Source organism: Ambystoma mexicanum, chromosome 1p (genome assembly GCF_040938575.1).
Source record: "Ambystoma mexicanum isolate Mex_15411 chromosome 1p, UKY_AmexF1_1, whole genome shotgun sequence".
Lineage (NCBI taxonomy): Eukaryota > Metazoa > Chordata > Amphibia > Caudata > Ambystomatidae > Ambystoma > Ambystoma mexicanum.
In genome coordinates this window covers 675,634,023-675,651,187 of record NC_090921.1, presented here as the reverse complement: position 1 = coordinate 675,651,187, position 17,165 = coordinate 675,634,023, and the positions used below count along the sequence as shown (strand labels likewise).

At 40.3% G+C, this 17,165-nt stretch overlaps 1 protein-coding gene across 3 annotated transcripts in view; it reads left to right on the top strand.

Annotated features, from left to right (window-relative positions):
* Positions 1–17,165, top strand: part of SETDB1 (SET domain bifurcated histone lysine methyltransferase 1) — a 1,213,210-nt gene that overhangs the window by 101,722 nt on the left and 1,094,323 nt on the right. The gene's annotated exons all lie outside the window — the stretch shown is intronic.

The following is a 17,165-nucleotide window of genomic DNA, read 5'->3' as shown; positions in this document are numbered from 1 at the left end:
GGGACATAGAATATCTGTGGCAGATGGGATGGCTCAGGAAAGGGTTGTAAGAGAGGGGAAAGACAACATGTCGATTATTTGCCACAAATTGAGGCAGAAATATCTACGAAAATGTTTGAGGGAGATACCGACCTTACTTAAATTTCCTGGGCTATGTGCCTATCTGGTCATATAGCCTCGACAGTAATAGCTGTCGTTAAATTTGTAAAAGCTGTAAGAATTGAAGATAAGGTTACCAAATAATTATGAAGAGGTACTTAGGTTTGTAGGCATGATGATTTTTTAGTCTAATTAGTTAGTTTAGCTTGGACGTTGATGAATTGATTTTACTTTTAATTGATTCTTTTTTTACTTGGTTTGGTTTTGTGCTTATTTCTCGCGCCTTATTTACCTATTTTTATACTATGGACAACTATTGTAAAGCATGCAAACTTTTTCTGTGAGTTCTTTTGAAGGTAAACTTGTCTAACCAATAAACAATAAAAAAAAACATTTGATTGTATGCTTCGGCCTCTGCACTAAGGGGAGAGATAAAGCACTGTTGGGTGGTTGGGGGGAGGTGAGTTGTTCATGAGAATAGAAATGTTCAACATGCAAGTTCCTTTTTGCATGCTCAGTATGAGTTGAATCATTGGTAGAAGTAGCCCTCTGGCAGAGGTAGACCCTGACAGAACAGTGGTCCGAATGGTTGATGGTTCTTGGGGTGGTAGAGAATATCAGGAGAGAGAGAGAGATACATTACTAAAGATAAAATGAGAAAATGTTTGAAGCTACAACATTTCAGTTTGAGTTGGCTTCCTCTTTCAACACACCTCCTCTGCATACAGCTCCCTTGATCTAATTTCTCTTGTGCTCTGCTGCTTTCTGTCTCCAAAATGTTGTGCTATGGTGATTTACTGTTTTCTTAAATGCTATGGGTAGAAAAATATGGTGATTTACAGTTTTTTATTGTATTTAATGTGGTACAGTTAAAGAATGACTTCACATATATAGAAATTCATTACATGATAAAACGGAAATGCAAAAACATATAAAATACATTAACCTAAACAATCCTCAGAATATAGACATTGCTTTTTCATGAAGTTCCGTCTCTCCACCTTTACATTTTTTAGAGCCATACAAAGTAATTAAACCTAGATTGTTGAATAATTTCTAACTTCAATAGTTAGAAAGGTTTCATGTCCTGAGGAGTCTTTCTCAAAAGTCCAACGTGATCAACCAGCCACATTTATCCACAAAAGTTTTGAACTCGAGCATCCTCCAATTTTGAACAGTGCGTCATTGGGTCAGATTGTGCCGTAGCGATTGGTTTACACCATATCACACAAGTCACAGATTCGCTTTGTTTTGCTCTCTTACAGCCAGGTGAAATCTTGAAAATTCAGTTCTCTATTTAGAGTTGGGGGGAATTGCTTCAAATAAGGTAGGGGTCTCCATTCTTTTCGGGAGAATTCCTGTGCAAGAACTGGTTTTGGAGTCCTACTTCTCTGTTTACTACATCTGGTGGTGTAGGAGTTAAAAACTCCCAGGACCGCGAAGCATAGCGAAGTGGTGTGCAAGTGGAAGCAGTCATTGCAGTCTGTGCAGTCGGCTGAGGCAAGGCGGGGAACCTTTATTTAACATCCATCTTATGCATCAGGTAAACCCCCATTGACTTGATCTGCCGCCACTAAATGACATTATATTGACATTTAGGAATTACAATTGGAACTGAGCTGAACTGAGCTGCTGACGGCTTGATAGCGCCACCGTGTTCATTGCGAAGAGCTATAAAAGCGTAAAGAGCGAGTACCGAGTGTTGCTATAATTCAATATTATCTTTGATAGTCATTGACAGTGAAAGTAGTGTGTGTGGGGAAATAAGAGGAGCTGTGCGCGGCGACTGCGGGCTTTGTAGCCTTTGAACCGCTAGGCTCCAGCGTGAATTTTAACTGAATTCTAACTCCCAGTATAAAAAAGGAGCAGTTGTGCTTGACGTTTGTGGGGCTCGTGACTGCTGAACCGATCGGCTCCAACGCGTTTCAACTTCTCCGAGCGGGAAATAGGCGGAGCGCTGTTTGGCGGCTCGAAGCTCTCAGCCTCTGAGCCGTTAGGCTTCAAACACGAAGTACGCCTCAGTTGCAGGAGGCAGGAGAAGGGTCGAGCGGCGTTCGCGGGCGTTTTAACCGCTGAGCCGTTTATTTCCCACTCATTCATCATTAACACGTGGGAAATTAGAAGAGTCAAGCCCATTACAGTTGTTTGACTAATTTGTGTTGGGGAATACGGTCAAACACTTGTGGTCTCCAATTCCCTAACCCTCAGTGTATTCTTATTTCTTTGTGCATTGCTCAAGTTCGGCTTTATCTTCCTTTGCTTTTCTTGGCATACATTAAACACTAAATTGCACTAATGAAATTAAGGAGCACCTCATTGCATGATGATCCCAGAGCCCCTGAATGTGATGCCCCTAAAATTAAAAAATGGCAGTCGAATAGTGGCGCTACGTGCTCCACAGAGAATCCTAGTAGGGGTCAAACTATGGAAGTGGGAGAGTCGCCGACGCAAACACAAGCTTTGGTGCATGCAGACTCTTGCCTTTCAACTATTTCTACACCGGCAAGATGTGTTGGGACATTGCGCTCTGAGTCCACTTTAGTTGACAATTGGAAAAAAGGACTTGAATATACAAGAACTACAAAAATCCAGAAAAAAATAGATCATTTTGGGGTACAAAATGCGGGACTTGAAAAAATAAGTCATAGACTCAGTGACACCCCTTCAAGCCCACTAGGAACCATTAGTCAATCGGGTGAAGTTGTCAATCCGCCCTTTGATATGGACACAAGCATTCCTATCTTGACCCATCTGAATTTTTCAAGCATAGAAAACAATCAAGAACCCGTGGATCTGGTGCAGGAGCACCCACTGACAGAAGCATCTTTCGCTATTAGTTTAAGTGAAACCCAGGACGCGATTGTGGCTGAGGGGACTGAGTTGAATGTTAACACACTAACTGCACTCAGTTATGTGTTGAATTCACTGGTGTCTGTGTTTGAACTCTTGAAAGCGGAAGTACAAATTCAATCCGGATCTATGATGGAATTGACAAAAGCGGTAGCTGTATTGGATGGTTCCGTAGTAGGCTGTTGCAATGCTGTCAACTCAAGTGTGTTGCCTAAACTACAAACAATGCAGTTGGAACTTGTCAAACAAGGATTAGACATTTCTGCGATGCAGAGGAGCATTGCAGATATACAGAAATCAGGTGAGGCTGATAGATCTGTAAATAAAGCTCTTTTAGCCCAATTGCAACAATATAATATAAATATGCATGAACAGGTGGTGCCGTAGCCTGAGGAGAAAGACCCTTCACATGAGAATGAAATATCTCTCTCAGCTTCAACACTAGAAGAATTTATGAGACTGGCGAATGTGAATGATGACCTTTTTGACGTAGTCCCAGTGGAGAAACTATTAGTAGTAAACACCGATAGTGAACCGGAACTCAAAGAGGACGTATGTGATGAAGTCTGTATCATAAGCACAAATCAAGGCAGGAAAAAAATGAGAAAGAGGGCAGCAAGACAGATCAAAAGAATCAAGGAAAAAAAAAATCTCAAACAAATGAAAAAAATCTGGAAAAAAGCCAAAGAACCAGATTAGAGGAAAACAAAATAATTCGGCGACTAATATATTTTTAAAGAAAATTGGAACTGGGCGCTCCTCGGTGGCTGAGGATAAGGAAATTATTGAACTCCCATCCCCGGACACACCACAGGCAAAAGAGCGAGGTGCAAAGAAGAATTCTAACCAAGAAAAATCCTTGCAAATCCCTCATGAAAATAGAAAAAAAAACTAGGTGTTAATAAAAACGAGGTCAATCGTAGTATGCTAACGAAAGGATTGCAAACAGAAAAATGCCCAAGTCAACCTAACCCATTACCTAATTTAAAGAAGGCCATTCCTTTGGCTCCCATTTTCCTGAAAGTGAAACCAAAGATGAGCCCCCTGGTGACAATGAATGATGGTGGACCGGTGGCAATCATGAATCCCAATATGAAGGTTGCTACAATCTTCTTGAAAAAACAGAGTGCTCAAAAACATCTGGCAGTATTCAGTAACTTGGAGGTGAATGATATCATAAATGAGCCTAAGCAAGTTGAAGCTCATCCATATTCACCATTAGAAGCCTTGATAAAAGAAATCTCGCAGAGCGAGCTACGGAAGACACAACACCACGAGGTAGCACCTGCAGTTAAAATGAGTAATGACAGTGAAAGTGTGGATACAACTCATGGCAGTAAGGTGGATGTAATGGCCCACAGATCTGAAATTAGGAAGGCTGTAGATGCTTATATGCAAGGCCATTTTATCCCTTCAAGCATAGTTCCAGTTTCGACAAATATGCAGTACAATATAACTGATTGTGACAGAAAAATTGTGGAGACTGAGAAACAAACCAAGAGAGGATTTGGGACTGGGGGGGTCGATCCCAATGAATCCAGGAGCGGTAATCTCTGCGATTACCCCCGTAAGCGTTGAATCTGACACCCCAGGGGTGAATATTCCTGTGGCTGATTTTGAATTATCTTCATCTGCACAAGTGAGTCTACCTAATGACTTTTCCAAAGAGGTGTTGTCCCTGATTAAAGACGCTTTAGGAGAATTGGTTCCGAATATGAGAGGGGGAAAAAATATTGCGACCACTACCAAGCGAGTTAACACACAAGATCCCCGGGGAATGGGGAAAGCCACCCCACGATTGGCCCTTTGTTCTATGATTCTGAAATGCAGACTAGCCCCATCCTTTCAATATGACTTGAACCGCAGAGCAATTTTCTCTGACATACCAGCATTAGAGGATATTACTTCTGCGGATTTGACTTTGGTTGAATTCACATCCAGTCAGAATTTAAACGCAGTTCGGGTGTGGATGCAATCTAAGGTAATTCGTAACCTGGTATGGCAGGCCAAAAACTCTCTAGTTGATCTGGGTTTTATGCTTAATATAGAAACGGAGAGTGTAACAGAACCTGAGGTGGCAAGTAACATGGAATCCATACCAAAGGCAAAAACTACAATGTTGAATGGTCAAGATGCAAAGCAACAATCACAAGAGAGGAATTTCTGTGTGTGCAATTGTAATGAGAATTCAAATTAGCTATCTAACACTGCAAAGTTAATTCATCTTGCTTTAGTCTGCTGGAATTCAAGAGGATTTAAACATCTGCTGAATAATGATGAGTGGCCTAGGTAAATTAGATGTAATTTTACTCCGAGACCTGGTTACTAAACCCCATAGTCTGGTCAGGATACCAGACACATTTGAATCCAGCTTGGAAGTCTGCAGTAGGTAGACCATCAGCAGGTCTACTGGTAGCCTTGAAAGATATACCAGGATCATCATCAAATCTGTGGGCAATGCCAAATGCGCACATGCTACTCGTAAGGGCAGTGATCAATGGTGATGCCTACGTGATTTTGAACTTATACTGGAATCCGGTAGCCATTTCAGCTGAATGTTTTTATAGGGATCTGAACAGACTATTTGATTTAGTGTCTGCTGATGAAAAAATTCTGTATTTTGTCTTGGCAGGGGATTTGAATACGAATTGATTAGCAACAAATGGTGTGCAAAAGAGTGAAAAGTTGTTGCAATGGAACGCAATGATTAAACTTAGAAATTTGCAAGTCTTAAATGGAGCATTTAAGACAGACACTCCTCCTGCACCTACCTGGAAGAGAGGAAACTCTGTATCCACTATTGATTTGATCTATGTAAATCCTGAATTATGGTCAGCAATGCGTTCCTTTTATGTGTCTTCATCTGTGACAAGTGACCATAACATGTTGTGTGCCAGTTGGCAAGTAATGGCAGAAGTCAATGTCATCAAACCTAAGGCAACGAAAGGTGGTTGCTTTGTGGTAAACGGTGGAAAGAACAGACTATGATGGACGGAGAACGCCTTGTTGCACTTTAACCAAATTTTATGACTCAAATAATTCAATTAATCGGCAAACATCTGATGTAGGTCTAATCTATAGTAATGTAATGCAAATGTATGGCCAACAGATGAATGCCAGCTCTCAAAGAGAAAGCCATATCCATATTTTTGGCAGATCTATATTTAATAGGAAGAGAGCATATCGTGCCGAAGTAAGAAGTTTAACAAGGCTTCCTCCTGCTGTCAGATCGGTTCTTATAAAAAAAATTTGCTCGAACTATAATAACTGGCTTAAAACATATCGAGCATCACTCTACCAAAAAGATGGAGCCACTATGTTGTCAACACTGGCTGATAAAAATATCTAAAAGATGTGGGCCATATTAAACCAAACAAATAATGTTCACCAGCTAGACCTACAAACAACGGCAGTTGAGGTACATCAGTGGCCAGAACATTTCCAAACACTATATGCTTTACCAGTAAGCTCGGTCCCGACATTAAATTCGCGAGAGGTATTGAGGTTTTGGCTACACATTGATCTGAAAGAAATAAAAAAATTAATCATGACTGCAAGCAGTTCCCGTGCTGTGGGCCCTGACGGGAAAAACACCCTGAAAGCTTGGAGTCTAATACTTTTCCAGATATTCTGGGCTATAAATAGAAATCAAAAGCTACCTAAGACTTGGACGGAAGCAATTAGAGTTCCGATTTACAAAAATGGTGATCGGCAACTGCCGACGAGCTACCGACCAATTTCTTTATTAGATGCTCCTGCTAAGATATTTTGCCGAATAATATTAAAAGAGCTTAATGAGTGGGTGGATAAAAACTGCCTGAGGGATCATTTCCAGTCAGGCTTTGTAAAAGGCATGGGCGCACGGTACCTAACATCTTAGCTTTAACAATGATGCAATCTGAACATGCTGATGGTGGATTCCCCTTATATTTAGGGTTTATTGATTTGAAATCCGCCTTTGACTATATAGATAGAGAAATGCTCGTAGCTAAGCTCAGACAACATCGGTGCCCAACATCTCTAGTAAATTTAGTAATGTTATTGCATACCACCACGTCTATGCAAGTTAAATTAAACATGGATGGAAAACTATCACCAGCCATCTTTACACATAGAGGGGTGAAGCAGGGATGTGCTCTCGCTTCATTCCTATTTAATTTCTATATCCAAGATTTAGGACCTATACTAATGAATTGTGTAACTGATGCGCCTCGTATAGGATCACAAAAGGTTGCATATTTACTATATGCGGATGATCTGGTATTGTTATCCCGAACTCCCATTGGCCTACAAAATATGCTAAACCAACTGAGTTCATATGCAATGACAAATAACCTTGTGATTAATACAGTCAAATCTCAAATACTAGCTTGTAATAATAATGTCTCTAGAAAATATATTGAATGGTCACTTCAAAATTGTATATTAACCAAAGTGGCGAAATATAAGTATCTTGGAGTTTATATAGAGCACAAGAAAACTTAAAGCACTATGACTGTTGAAATAAGAGCTAAACTGAATGCCTTGATATCGCAATGAAAAATTCTCCTAAGAAGATATGTGAAGTTTACATTGAAACATATTGTGTTCTTTTACAAGTCCAAGGTAATACTGATTTTACTATAGGGTGTTGAGGCTTCGGCACCACAAAATCGTAAATTTTGGAATAGCATTGAAGCTAGATTTTGGAAAACGGTACTATCACTTGCATCTGGAACACCAATGGCCATACTGCGATTTGAATTGGGGTTGGTCTCCCTATATGCCCATGCATTATGGAAGCAGTGTGCTCTTCTACGAAAAATGTTAGATGGACTAGGGAAGCCCACCTTCCTGAATGTATTGGCTAAAAATCTTTTAACAGCAAAAAATGGTATGGCATCGAAGTGGAGAAACCATATTCTAAATGAGGCCTCTGATGCCTCAGTATCGATTGAGCTTCTTTTGACAAATCCTGACCGTCCGTGCCAAAAATAAAATCTATCAAGCAGATTGGATCAACAACATGGAACTTTGTACCAAACTTCAAGACTTTGATATCGATGCATTTGGCACCAAAAAATATGGAGTAATAGCTGAATATCTACTGAAATTTCCGTCACATGCATGCCGACAGAAATATCTAAGATTTAGATTAAATCAGTTTGAAACAAATGAGATCCTGTTTAGAAGAAAAGTAATAGCAAGGGAACAGAATTTCTGTCGTCAATGCAAAATAAAAACACAAAGAGAAACGTTACAACATTTTATAGTTGAATGTCCTGCATTACATGAGATAAGAGTGAAGTGTTTTGGGGAACAATTATTGGTTCAGTGTGACAGAGGGCGCACACAAATATGGAATTGTCTTTTCTCTAATCCAAGAATTACTATACAGATTGCTATTGTTCAATTTTTAAATATTATTTTTCCGGAAACTAAAACTGTATAAAGTGTATCAAAGTAAGTTAGTGATTGAAATGTGCAATGTAAACTGGATGGAGGCTTTATTTTTCTGTTGTCTTAAATGTGTATAATTAGGTGCAAGTAAATCTCGAGTATAGATGAATTCTTATTATGCTATATGAAATGTATGCAAGATTTGAAAAGTTGGTTCACCAACTATAACAAATAAAAATAAAAAAAATAAGGTGGGAGGGATCCTCGCGGTTTGTCTGAAAAGGAAAAGGATTTATACGTTTAGCTTCTCATTCTATCTATAGTTCATATACAATCTGTTCTTTGTATTGCTGATTTGGTTCCTACTGGATTTGCTATCCGCTCCCTTACTGTGTGAGAACAGGTGGCCAGAATTGAGATGACGGTTCCCTCCTGCATACGCAGGAACCGACTGGGAACCCTCCTGGAGTAAGGAATTGACCTCTTGATACACTGAATCAATATACTATACAGGACCCTGATAGAACAAAACAGTGAGCCCAGTTTCCAGACCAGACCTTAGCGAGGTCACGCCCCGTTGATATCACAGGCTTGCCATTGGGAGTTATTACTGTAAATGTAACACTTTTTTCCACAAGCTTCCTTCCAATCGTGTCCAGCTTAGATCCCATGATTGCGATTCAACTTCCATCCTGTGTAGAAATGCTCAGAATCACTTTTCCTTTATAAAAGTCGATTAGAGGGGATCTAGAAATCTACAGTATTTACCTAGCAGTTTCTTCATTTGGTACACAAATTGATCTATTTTCAACCCTCCAAACTCGATTCCACAAGTTTAATGTTTGGGTAAGCTTTATTTTAAAACCCAGGTAGGTTGTCATTTTAGTCTGTGGAATCTCTTGGCCAGTAATGGTCTATTTTAATCTTGGAACTTTTTTTGAGGGATTACTAAAGAGGATAACGTTGGATTATTTAACAGCATAATTCTCCAAGGCAGTTAGCAGACATTGTAGGCCTTGCAAAGCAAGATCTACGCGCATTATAGCATCTGCGTAGCGAACCAGCACACTTTCAGGGTCCCCACCCTTGGGTTTATGAAGGTTTGGCAGCTTAAAGCCTCATTTAGATTTGCCAAGTAGAGGTTGAAAAGACAGGGGCCAAGAATGCACCCCTTTCAGTAATAACAGGGTTGGTTAAATGTCCCTGGCTGTCTAGTCTGACTTGTAGGCGGGTGTTCTCATGAAGGTGGACTATTTTTGATGACCATTTCCAGGGCAGCCCCCATTGTTTAACTTGTTCCAGAGGCGCCCTCTATTGATGGTATTGAAAGCCTTTGATAAATCTACGAGGGTCCCATAGGGGAGAGGGGGGGCAGACTTCACTTTGTCCAAGCCTTACCCCACATATATGATATATGATGTAGCATTTATAATGTGCCTGTACACAAGTGTTTCTAGGCTCGAGCATCATTTTAATAATCAGACCATTCAGAGACGTTGACATGCCTTTCCTAAACCAGTTTTGTACTTTATTCAGGATACCAGGATTGAGGCCCCAACATTCAAGCTCTCTGTGAATCACTTGCACAAACCGCTTGCTGTCAGCGCCTAGAAGGGCTATCGCGCGATAGTTTACTGGATCTGCCTGATCACCCTTCTTGTAGATGGGAATTATAATCGCGGTTCTCCAGCTAGGAGGACACGGTTTGGAAATGGTCACACTGTTAAATAAGGCCAATACAATTTTTGACCAGAAGGCTATTTCAGATTTAAAGATGGTGTTCGATAAACAATTTGGCCCTCAGCTCTCGAGGAGGTAGATATTTTAATTTAATTGATTATATCCTCTCTATCCAATTGTAGCTGCCAGGGACCACTGTCATTCCACTCCAGGATGCCCCCTGTCAGATTCCTGTAAAGATCCCTGAAGTGACTGGACTAAGCGTTTTTCTGTAACAATATTACTTTGCCAATCTGCCAGAGTCCTGCACTCTTGGTTTACCAAGGCCTCAAAATTACATGCGTTCTTTTTAAATAGAATACCCAACATTACCCTGACCTGTTTCTGGATCTTGAGGGAGCGGTGTGCTCTCACCTAGTTCCTATAGTCTAGTGATAGTGTCCTCTTTTCCCTCTAGAAATCTGAATTTGATAAGCTGTCCGTTTTGAGGGCCAAGATGCTCTTCCTTGGTTCCCTTTTCCTAGTCGAGGTTTCAAGGTCAAAGGCATATTTATGAATAAGAAAACTTAGCAGTCGCCATGTTATGTTCGCTATAAGTAGTGTCCCTTGTTTCCATAGTGCTACATTATTCGAACATACCTCATGATGAGACCAAATCTATAATCAAAGTGGTCGATTTCCATGTGGGGGCAAGTTGATTGTCGATACTACCATTGGCTACGAGCAGAGTCCACTCTTCAATGTAGCTCAGCCATTATTTCCATTCTGCGTGCCACCTAGTTTTTTAGTAACTGATGGATGCGGTAGCAGGGGGTATGAATTTAGGTCACCGGCTATTATCCCTGGTAGACCATCCGTACCGGACACATGCAGTAATATGTGAGATATGTATGTTCTCCATAAAAACTTCAAAGCTGGAGCACGTAGGGTTCCAATATAGGTTCACTATTTTTAGATTTCTCAATGTTTCATGGACCTGATGGTAAAGCTTAACTGCAAGAATACCTTGAGATTCTGTTAACAATATTTCCGATTTCTTTATTGAATTTTCGAGAGGCAATTATTAAACCCCCTGAAGGTTGGCCTCCGTTGTGATTGGTCGCCTTCTGTTCTAAAACTGAGAAACCTTCTACCTTGCGTTACCTCAATAACCAGGTCTCCTGCAGTAGTATTGGGTAGTAATCATCGAATGTCTGTTCCTATTTCTGAAACTTCTATGTCCCCTTGTTTTCCAGCTTAAAAAAGAAATCTTGGGCTTAACTAAAGCGACACCCTACTCTCCCCCAGTTTCTCAAAGATCTGTGAGAATTATGGGTAGTAAAGAACAGACCTTACCTTTCTGTCCAACAGAGCACTATTCAAATTTAACTCACCCCCCCCTTTTGAAATCAATTGCCTTTTCTTATCAGTTAGGCATATAGAATGTACACAATCAAGTATTCCCCATCCATTATTTCGACCCTTGGATGTGGCACTGTTTTTCTTCGTGCTTGTTGTTCGAGATAATGTATACCAGCTTCATGAATTGGGCATCTGTGGCAAGGGAGCATTTACCCCATTCAAGACTTTACACCTACTTCCACCACATTTGTACAGTTGTAGTATGCGAAATGAATATAATCAATATCGTTTGTATAGAAGAGAAGTAGATGTGGAATTTCTTTCGTGTTTTTCAGAATTGTGTAATTTCCAGATAAAGGTGAAGACTATTCAAGCCACGCTTTGACTGCACCAGAGTCCCCTGACAAACTATTCCAACCAGTTTGTTAAAGGACCGGGCTACATTACTGTCCTAGGTTTACAATTGGACCAAAGTGAATTTTCTCACTGGTGATTTCTTCAGAGCTTTTTTGCACAATAAAATATGGGTTCCGATTTTCCCGGAGCAAGAGTTCTCCTTCTGTGGCAGGCTTAGGCAGGTCTGAGTAGAGGTGACCCTGCAAAGCCTTTCAGCCCCAATTCTAATCACTGTTATGTCGTTTTTAGGGGTATTCAATGACCTGAGTCCTTCGAGGATGTCTGTTGCCCAACCTCTTTCATTGTCTCATGTTAGTTTGGTCATTTTTGCATTCTTGCCGGTTGATTATTTTTTTTTAGGCATCGTGATTCTCTGCCAACGCTCTCCAATTTCCAACGTTAATCTCTGCCAGAGATGTACTTTTATCCGCTGCCTTGGTTTGAGTGCTTCCATCTTTTTCCCCCCTGTTTGGTTATAATGGACTGCACAAAGGTCTCCTGATTTGACTCTTGTTCCACACTTTCCTGTGATTAGTCCAAGGGAAATGGAAGATAGTCATCTGGTATGGGGTCTCTCAAACATTTTTTCCTCCACTTTCTCCCTTAATTTTATGGTCTGCCTTTTTTTTTTTTTTTTTTTTTTTTTTTTTGTACCCTGGGCCGTATCATGATAGGCAAACGTTGGATTGTATCTGTATTCATGTCAACCGCTACTGCAGTTTATGAAGATTTAACGCTTAGATTGAATGGCCCCACCCTTATTACTTGATGTGGGAGAGGTTCTGGGGGATGCACTTGACAATGGTTTTGGGAAGTTGCTTTCAACCTCTAGAATAGTCTCACCGTTGGTAGTCTAGAGTTCTAGAATGGAGGCCTCTATACTTTATTGGTCACTGGCTTTTGACTGAACACTTTTAATTTCAAATTCTCTGTTTGTTCTTTCTCTTTGTTTTAAGGAGACGCTAGGCTGGCTGCTTTCCTTCATTTTCACTTTCTTTTGTTTCTACTGAGTCTTAACATAAACAGGGACATTCTTATTTCGCTCAGTTGTAGAGTGTTTGCTCTAAGTTTAACTTTTTTATATTTTCCTAAAAAAAAAAGCTTAATACCAAGTTTAAGGTAGAGATGGAGGGAGTTGGTAATTTGACCCTTTTGTCCATTTCCCGTAGTGTTTCGTGTAGACCTTGATTTAACTCCGACGTAAAGAGGAGATGGAACTCGGATTCAGATGTTAAGTCAGTATTGATGCAATCTCTGGAGAATCAGTGAGATGCTCCATCTTTTAAGGCGTCACCTGCCTGGTCAGCATTTACTTCGACGCGAATGGGCAGGATCAAATTTACGTCTTCTAATTGGGTTGCAGCCTTTAAGATACTACCATTACTCAAAGTGCACTGTCAGTCCCCCTGCCCCAACCCCTTGCTGCCTGATGACTTGTGGTTCTATACTCGTATCAGCCTTTTGGAAGAAATCTTTGACTCCTTTGCTTGTTGAGCGCGGAGCACTAGAGGGAGGAGAGGTCAAACGCTTTCCCACGTCTGGCGGGCCAAAGAGTCTTTCTGTCGGTTGATCTGTGATTGCACTCTGACCCTGCGTTCTCCTTTTGCCCTGATTTCCATGGTGGCTGCAATTTCGGGGGTGGAGGCATTCTTTGTGTAAATGACTACCGACACCTGACTCTTCACTAAGCCCCCCATTTATTTTACTGGGTGGTGTAACATTTTTTATTGTTTTTAATATTTATGACCTATTTAGATCACTAGCTGTTGACACACTATGAATTGGGTATTAAAGAAAACAATGTTTTAATATAGAAAGTTGAATTCATTTTTTGTCTGTCATGTTTATCTGTGCAAAATGCAGAATATTCTTTGCTTTGTATGAAACTCCCATAGTCTATGCCAGCAATGTTGTTGATCTTCAACCCTCTATGGGAAAAGCCCAGTCTGTTATGGTTTCCAGGCATTCTAACATGGTAATGTGGGCTGTAGGGATATGTGTTATGCTTTCAGTTTGAGGGACAGGGCTCCACTAGTGGCAGCTTCCTCTCCCTGATGTTTGGGGGCAGATGTGGGAATGTTCAGTGCAGTTCATGGTAGTTGTCAAACTGGAAGTAGTGTGGGGTTCTGGACATCAAACTCCTCGCTGTAATCTTGCGGGTCATTAATATGTAATGGAAATTGTGCATCAGGAATACAATTGGAGGGGGCTGCTGGCATTGTTAGCAAATTAATGTATGTATCCTGTATTCGAGATGGAAAAGTGGTGTGTTTTAATCTGTGCTGATTTGAATGCCAAAAGCAGCAAATGGGACAGCATGAAGGCTCTTCTCCAGGAGATGATGATAGTGCTGGGATTCCCATTTTAAGCCATTCTTTTAACCTATTGAATGGGAGGGGCAAAACCTTAATCGGCTTTTATGAGAATGAAATATTGCTGTCTGCCCAAAATACCTTTTCTTCTGGTATCCCCTGTGTCCCGATCTATAGCGCTAAGAGCACTTAATCTGTAATTGATTATATTTTGTTGTCGGTTATACCAGCTATCACGATTTTAACATTCATGCATGTATAGAGTGATCACAATGCCCCCTCGATTCTCTTGGTAGACCATTCCCACCCTAATTGTACTTTAGAGATTTCCTCGAAAGTTAATCAGATGATCTCCACATTTACAGGAAATGTTTCTGTAAATGTTTCTAGAATAGTGAACCTCTGTGGAAACACAAGAGCTACTGTCTGGTTTATTAAAAATCCAAATGCATGTTCATAGTCTGGTTGTCATCTTAGTGGGCAAACCTTCTTGTTTCTTCGGCTATTGTCTCCCATTTATCCCCTGGTTACTACAGACAGTATTGTGAAGAAAGAAGTTGTCCAATTTAAGTAATATGTACAGATCTGGTACGACGGAGGTATCCAGTGATGGTTAGCTGGGAAAAGTTGGCCAGGGAGCGACATTTCCCAAAATGTGCACTCCCAAGAAAATAAAGTACTTTTCCCAAATATTCTAGGACTGGATTTAGACTAGTAAGTAATAAAGCTATCGCCTACCAGCAACTTTTGCCCAGGGGACATTTTCACATAGAACCGACAGACTGTGGACAAAAAATCTGCTCTACAAATTAGTTAGTTTAGAGTCTATTGGATCATTGAAACACAATATAATACTCTGGTTGCAGAAATGAAGAAATGGTAGTTAGAAACTAGATGAGATGCAATCGAATAAGCAGCAAAAGCAAATTATTCACAAGCTTTTTGGCTCAATGTTGCACAAGAGTTGTGCAGTGTTAGATCTCATGTAGTTGCTAGATTGCTTTTAGATAGATGTTTCAAAGCAAATATGCTGTTCTATTGTTCACTCGGGAGAATTGAAACTGCCATCAGTAAATTAGCAAGTCGAAATGCGCCTAATCCGAATGGGATTTCTTTAGAACTTTTTTAATGGGCCTCCATGTGGTGGATCCCACTGATAAGAAAGGCATTTATCTGATTTTCCGAAACTTGTATTTTTCCTGCTTCATGGTGCCTCTACACCCTTATAACTTTCGTACAAAAAAGTCCTAAAAATATCCCCTTGTCATACAGATTTATCAGTTTGATATCGATTGAAGGATATAGAGTCAATTGATTTTGAAGATCATGCATGATTTGGCTCCATAACAATTCTGTTTTTGAGCCCAATTTTGGGAGGCTGTAGGCCTGGTTTGTCAACTGCCGACCAGGCTTTTAACCTTTCCCACATTGTATACACATTTTTTTAACACTGAAGAGTGCCACTTTTTGTAGGTTTTCTAGACTTTTCCTCTGAGTTTGGATATGGTCGACCAGAACAAACTCTGATCTAAACTTTCCAAGATGTGTATGAAAATCTTTGTCTCGAATATCAGAGGAATTTATGAAAATACTTCCTCAAAGTCCGGTTGGGTTTCTCAAGAAGCTTTAGGCCCCCATTGTTTTTTCTCATTGTTAATGATTTGATGGACAGAATCTTGTTGGCTTCAGATTGGGTCCCTTCATATAGGAGAAAAGGGACCTTTACTCTTTTATGCCGACTAATCCAACCTCTTGGCACAAACCCATATCGCATTACAGGCACACGTGGCAGAAGTAGGTTGGTATTGCAGGAAAAAATATCTCAAAATAAATAAGAGCAAAATCAAAAATGATATATATTTTTTTTTTGTAATGGAAGGCTACAGTCCTTTTTTTAAAATGGGGTTCCCATAGAACAGGTCCTTCAATACCCCTGTTCAGGTATAACTTTTTGTGACGCCACTAGTTAGAAACCTCATACCTTATTAAAACAGAGGACTGAACCCATTGAGCGGGAAATCCTAAACATCGGGAGGAATCGGGGTAACCTTATTCCACCACAATTTGAGAGGATATTTGCAAGCTAAAGTAGGAAGTCTAGTGACCTATGGTTCTGAATTGCTGCAGAAGCTCTAGGGCAGAACTTAAGATTGTTTTGAAAGTGACTTTTGCTTTCCTTAAGAGTTTTCCAAATGCTGCTTTAAACAGTGACCTAGTGTATAATTCTAAATTACTGAGGGCTATAAATTCTCCAGACAGATATTCAGTCGCGATTCTTTGTTGAAAAGATTTTCTCATTTATAGAGTATGGACAGAACATGTTACGCTCCCAGCCTCCTTCTCATTTCAGCTGCTCCTCCAAAAGGAGATATGCTTGTTAGGTATGTTGCATCTCCATGTTTATAATCCAGTCCCAATGGATCCAGTGCAGCACCCATGTGCAATGTAAAAAAACGAAAGAAAAAACAGAGCGGGTACGAGTGCTCTACATAAACTCAATACTCTTGTGCAGATGTCTACTGGGGCAAGGTTTATATACAAAAACGTATATAGTTGCCAAGCAGACCACAAGTTTTGCCTGTTTGCTCTAGCCTGTTATGACAAGCTGTCCTTAAATCATGGAAGAGCAACACCAGTTACTTTAGATGCAATCTGGGCATGACTGAGAACACCATTCGTGTTTTACTCATTTTCCCTTTGTACAAACAATATAGAAACAGCAAGCTACGTCTGAGTCTTGGAGTTAAAGGTAAACGTGCTACAAATGAGCCAATGGCTTTCCTCCTGGGAGTTTTTGATAGGATGACTAGGAATGTGGGAGCTTTTTTAGTTTCCACCTGGCTATTAAGAGATCACTTGGGCCATTGTGCCGTGCCTCAGTAAATGTTAAGTGCGTTGGCTGTGAGGCCACATGTATATAGATGGTACTGCTCCTTTGGCTTTGAGGGTTGGTAGCTACCGTAAGTTTATAATTTATTTCTTTGGGATGTTCTTTTTAACTTGCATTTTTATAAGCATTTAATATGAACAAAAACCTTTCCATGTCAAGTCTAAATATAGCACAAATTCACCCTCTTCTCTTCTCCAGTGATTCCCGTTCTAACTGCA